A 6,000-nucleotide genomic window follows, 5' to 3' on the forward strand; every position below is an offset into this window, starting at 1 on the left:
TAAGTAACAAGAATATAATATGTTAGGTATAACTCTACTCATATGCTTTAATGTGAGTTTTGTACACGAGGAATTGCACCTAACCTTGTTGCTTGGTGACTGATTTCTAGTAAATTTCTTGTTAGTACACAAAGGCACCAATTTGCTCTATATCATGGGCTTTGTCTTTGGCAAACGCCAAAGAAATCACCTTAATTTGCACCCTATCTAATTGGTTAGACATTGTTCACCCACCACATATACTACAAGACTTGGTTTTGAAGAACCATAGATACACTTAATTTCCTAATAACGTTAAGCAATCACCTAATTCAATTCATTAACATATGATGCAAATGAAAATGCTTGATACAAAGCTTGTTTACTGGAGATTCTTCAACTAATTGAGACAAACAAATAACTTGAGCTATTGTACAAATCTGACAAGTCAACTCAAATTTTTTCTTCTTTTTCTTTTTGTGGTTTAGATAAGGCTATCATTTCACTACAATCAATTCTTGCCAACCCAAAGGCTGTCATGGGGAAAAGGTATGTACTCGTGATAAGAGTTAATTAACTTTCTAGCTAGTGTTATTGTAGTCTGCATGTGTTTTCTTTTTCCATGCAAACATGAACGAGCATTCTGCGGATGGACGAAATCAGATGAACCCTCAATAGCTCGTACTGTATTCCTGTTGACAATTGTCCAGTGAATTGGAAAAGTGTATGTACATAAGACTGATTATTAGGCTCTTTGTTTTCTGGTTTAGATTTTTGTTCAAGGAGTTTGGAGATTGACCAAATTAACAAGGTAAATTTCGACCCCAGAGAAATTGTTAATGCGTTTGTGTATTTACAATTTGGGTCTTTTTATTAGAAAATGCTATGGTTCCTTTAAGTCATGATAAAGACTCGAATTTTAAATGGTAAAAAATTTTGGCGCCCACTAAACTATTTATCAGGTCAAGTTTTGATCATCAAACAATTTTACGTTACAAGTTGACCACCAAACTAACTAATCAATACACCCATAACCATTGTATCAATTAATACTCTTAATCTATGAAATAAGCAGAACACGTGGCATAGTTTTGTTTTTAATCGTGTAAGTGGTGGATAAAACTATTCTTGCACTTTGCCACGTGTTCTGCTTATTTCATAGATTAAGAGCATTAATCAATGCAATGGTCACAGGTTTATTGATTAGTTAGTTAAGTGGCCAAGTTGTGATGAAAAATTATTTGATGGTCAAAACTTGATCCGACTAATAGTTTAGTGGCCGTCGAGATTTTTTGCCCAATTTTAAATGATTGAAAATATCATAATCTAAGGGTCCAAAAGAGTACTTACTTTACTATTCATTATTAAATTTAATTGAGAGTATGATATGCAAAAAGGACTATAAAATCTCCCCTTATTATTTAGGGGAGATTGTCAATTTTAAATATTCTCTGATATTTTAACTTCAGTATTCAAGCACAGGATGTGATTAAATCAAAAAAATCATGTAAATTTTTTTAAAAATATGTATAAATAGAGTACTCTCACGAGCCACAATCATTGCTCAGAAAGTTAACAATTAGTGATTTTGTGGAAGGCTGATTAGAAAGAGATCTAATTTAGAAGAACTTTCACCATCATATATTATATTTGTGTAGTTGTGTTGTGTTGTCAATCTGGTGATATATAGGCCACGGCACAAGAGCCACTGAATGCAACGAAAGCGTCTTCAACTATTGGACGAGTTATGACTCTTATGAGACAGAAAAAAGAAAGGCGCCCCTTGATCCAATGAAAATCGGGTTGTGGTCCATGTGGGCCTCCGGGCCTCTCCACCTCTAGATGTGAGCCCGATCAGCTCGGTCGTTTGTCTGCTTGGGTCTGTCAATGTTAGGTTTGATTTAATACTAACTTGGTAGTTGTTATCATGACCTGGTTGATTCCTTCAATTAACGTGTTTCCACGATAATCGTAAGAAAAATTTTTAGGTATATGGAATGCTTATGATAATGCACCTATCATTGTCAATTTTTAATTCCTCTCTCTCTTTTGAGCCTCCTTTTAATTTTCTTTTTTAGTGTTTAACTCAACACATTAAAGATGGTGAACTGCCTTAATCAAAATCCTAATCATGAGGGGTTCAAAATTGATATGTTATCAACTTAACAGGATGATTTTTTATATATATATAAAACAGAAATCAATATTATTAATAAACTAGTTGGAAATGATCCAATGCAATCTGTTTGACAAAAAAAAGTGGCACTAATTGTAGAAAATACATAGAACATATCACAAACGAGTTGCTCCATAAATAATATCTATGCATGTCCGTTCCCTCAGATCTGCTGTTCAACTTATTCGAGTTCAAAACTAATGTTGCGATCCGATGAGAAGACCCGAGAAATTTCATATATAAAATATAAATTTGAAATAGCTCTTACATCTGAGAAAAAGAAAACAAAAAATAAATAAAATTCCCACTAGATCTGAGAAAAAGAAAACAAAACGCTAAATAAAACTCTTACTAATAATAACCACTAGAATAGAGAAAACTCTCACTAGAATATTTTAGAAGAAACTTTATTAAACATAAAATAAAAATAAAGAAATAGAAAGAAAGATCTTGACTTAAGGCCAAAATCTTCCTCCTGTTGAGGAAGAGCAGTGAAGAGAAAGTTGAGCATCGGGAGAAGGCAGATAAAACGGGTGAGTAGATAGAGAACCGGGGATGATGGGAAAAGAAAAGGAAATTTCTTGAAGTATAAATTAGGGTAGAAAAAGTTTTCGAAAAATTAAAGTTGGGGTGCTGTAAAGTAAACTGATCCGGATGTAAAAGAATATTTTGACTAATGCAATTGAAGACTAGTGCATGGGCATATTTGCGGGTCATGCAGCATTTCGTAATATAATTGAGGTTGACATGTTTTGGATTCTTTTCATTGAAAAACATTGTGATATAGGGTTGTATTTTTCTTGTCTTATAATTGCCTCATCACCATGAAATACACCTTCTCAAATGAAAAATGTCCAGGGTCGATTTTATGTTATCCTTAAATTCATGTTTCAATTACCATTTTATCTCATATATATCAAATCGATATAATACATTTTTTTTAATAAAAATTTCAGAAAATAGCAATCCAAACAAGCTCACCTTATGAGGTAAGGTGTAAATAAAATGAAACAGTGCAACTGACTCCTAATTACAAGGGTTCAAACTATTATTGCTGTGTTAAGATCATTGTTTAATAACAATAATAACAATTAGTGCTAGGATATGCAATGTGTGAGAAATTTAAAATGTCTCAATATTTTTTGCGAATTAGTTTTACATAAATTTTCATTACTAAATCAAATTTGGGATTTTGAACAGATGTTATGGTACTAAAATTTTGGATACAACTGTTATATAACGTGTTATGGTGCCCAAGTCGTGGACAAGTTATTGTTTATGTTGAAAAGTAGAAATCTTTGCTGAAATCGCAATAAGATTATTAGAAATTGGAATTGGTTGTGGCTGTTAGGAGTTCGAGGATGGTAGGGATATTTCTAGTTGCAATAACTAGGTAACTGGGTGGTAATGTACGATGACAGAAGATTATACACCCCCTCCCCCCCTCCACAACAGGCTTCGTACTAGAACCAGGTTTGTTCTTTTTGTTTTCTTGTCCATTTCCAGTGCTGGTGGTAGGAGGCCTAAGAGATCTTTACGTTGGGATTTAAATCTGAGTTTGGCACCTATTGATTTTAATTATGAACCACCAGAGAAGTTTTCTTATTTTATTTGCCGATGCAAATGAGATGAGTAATCAATTGAGCAAATAAAGTTCTCTGTTTCATTATTTTATGTCCTTGTTGGCTCCTGTTTGATCCTTGTTCCTTTTGGAGTCTGTAATCTTTTGCATCCTCACGCTGGAAGTAGAACTAATATGTTTAATCTACAACTCTATCTTTCAATGGTTTGATGCAACATGGCTTCCTCCTCTCTGTTCCTAGGTTTCTGGATATAATATAAAGGCGTACATAATTGGAAATTGGCAAATATTAGCTGTTTTGACATCAATTTATCTGTTTATCATTTCATCCGTGTTTTATATTCGCCATCACCATGATATGCAGAAGCTAGGGCACAAGGGATGGCTGCAACACAGAAATTGGGTGGTGAATACAGCCCACAGTTGCATCCTCAATGTACTCATCTGGTTGTTCAAATATCCTTTTGCATATGTCCATTTTCCTTTTCAGTCTAACTTATGTGATTCCACTAATAGAAGTACGTTTTTCTTGTCATTTCGACTCAAATGGTGATTTCAAAGTTTAATCGCTTCAAAGTTTCAAAGTTTTAAGAGCGAGCATGAGCATGAATACTATCTAAATAAGTTTCAGTTACTTGATTTTCTTTAAGTGAAACTCTTAAGTTTTGAGCCCTAGTTGATTTCCAAATTTTAAATGATATTTTATCGCAGATTTGAACTCCACACAAGAAGTAATACCTGAACGTGAATCGAAGAAGCACTAAATCTTTGGTGAGTGCTTCCAAATACCTGATTGAACTGCATACTTGTTTTCAATACTTGACTAATGTGATTTAATGTTATGTAATTTGTTTGATCGGGCAAGAGTATACTTTATCGCACTTGCCCTAATGTGATATATACTTGTTTATTATTGCAATTGACTTGATATACTTGTACTTGACTTGTAAGTACTGAGCGGCAGCATGTACCACACTCAATACGAGATAGAGGTACCTCTCATTTCCCGTCTTCCCTGTACTTTTATCTGATTCCGTCGATTGGAGATGTTATCTCATCGATTTCTTAGGGACCCAAACCCCATTGGGTTAGTTAATCAGTCGAGCCGGCAAGGGTTTGTAAAGATTAGATTAATGAACCATGGATATCTAGTGTTGTCGATTGGAGTGTTATCTCTCGACTAATCGGTATACTCGAGTATTACCACTAGTGTTGATGTGTGTACGAGTCAAAGCCCACGCAATGACTTACATGTTTCGAGTCCCATTGGGCCCAGTCACGCATGCATGGGCCAAGCTATTCAAAGAATCATTCCAAGTTCTGGTTAGAGTTGTCCAAGACCAACATGGAGTTCACAAAGATATTGAGGGCTTGGAGAGAGACAATCGAGCCATTTACACCATGATCCAAGCCCACGAAGAGTCAAGCGGGCCACCAAGAGAATAAGGCCTTAGGCCCCATCAATTAGTTAGCAATTAGTTAATGATTAAGTAAGAGCATGGGCCGGCCCATCTTGTTCCAAGAGCATGGGCCGACTTTTTCCTTTTCCTAGCCCCTTTAGGGTTTTAGTCACTTTAGCCTATAAATAGGCTTGCTTTGTAAGGTTTAAGGGTCAGAACTTTTATCAATAAAATTGTCTTATTTTCGTTTCTTCTTCTAAGAAGAGAATTCGAGCCTTTTACTTGCTTTGCCAAGGGTTTTGAGCAATCTTGCGTCTCGTCCTAGATTGTTCTACCAACCTATCCCGTGGAGTAGTCACCTTCATTGGAGTCGTCGTCCTACCGTCTTGAATCAAATCATGTCGTCCGTTTGATTCTAGATCCCGCAATTCCAAGCGTTGGACATCCTCGCTAGATCCTTGGGCAAACGTGCTACGTGTCTCGAAACAAGTTGATCGAGGAACGTATCAGTTGGTATCAGAGCTTTGGTACAGGTATCTTTCGTTATATCCATATTTTTCGTAGTTGTGTCGTAGAATTCTTAATACTTTCCGCTGCCTTGTTCAAATAAAAAAAAATACTGTTCATCGTACTGTTTACCGACACTGTTCACCGTACTATTCACCGACACTGTTCATAGTTACTGTTCATCCGAATACAAATCTGTCCAGCCTTGTTGTTTGTGTTATCCAACTTGTTTACTTGGTTTTCAAATCTGGATTTTGGCAAAACTTGTTGGAATTTTGTGAATCTTGAAGAGAACTTACAATAATCTTGAGCTTCTTGAATTCTTGACCACAATCTTGAAATTTCTGAAGTTCCTG

The sequence above is a fragment of the Coffea eugenioides genome, unplaced genomic scaffold (assembly GCF_003713205.1).
Source record: "Coffea eugenioides isolate CCC68of unplaced genomic scaffold, Ceug_1.0 ScVebR1_447;HRSCAF=1126, whole genome shotgun sequence".
In the NCBI taxonomy this organism is placed as follows: Eukaryota; Viridiplantae; Streptophyta; class Magnoliopsida; order Gentianales; family Rubiaceae; genus Coffea; species Coffea eugenioides.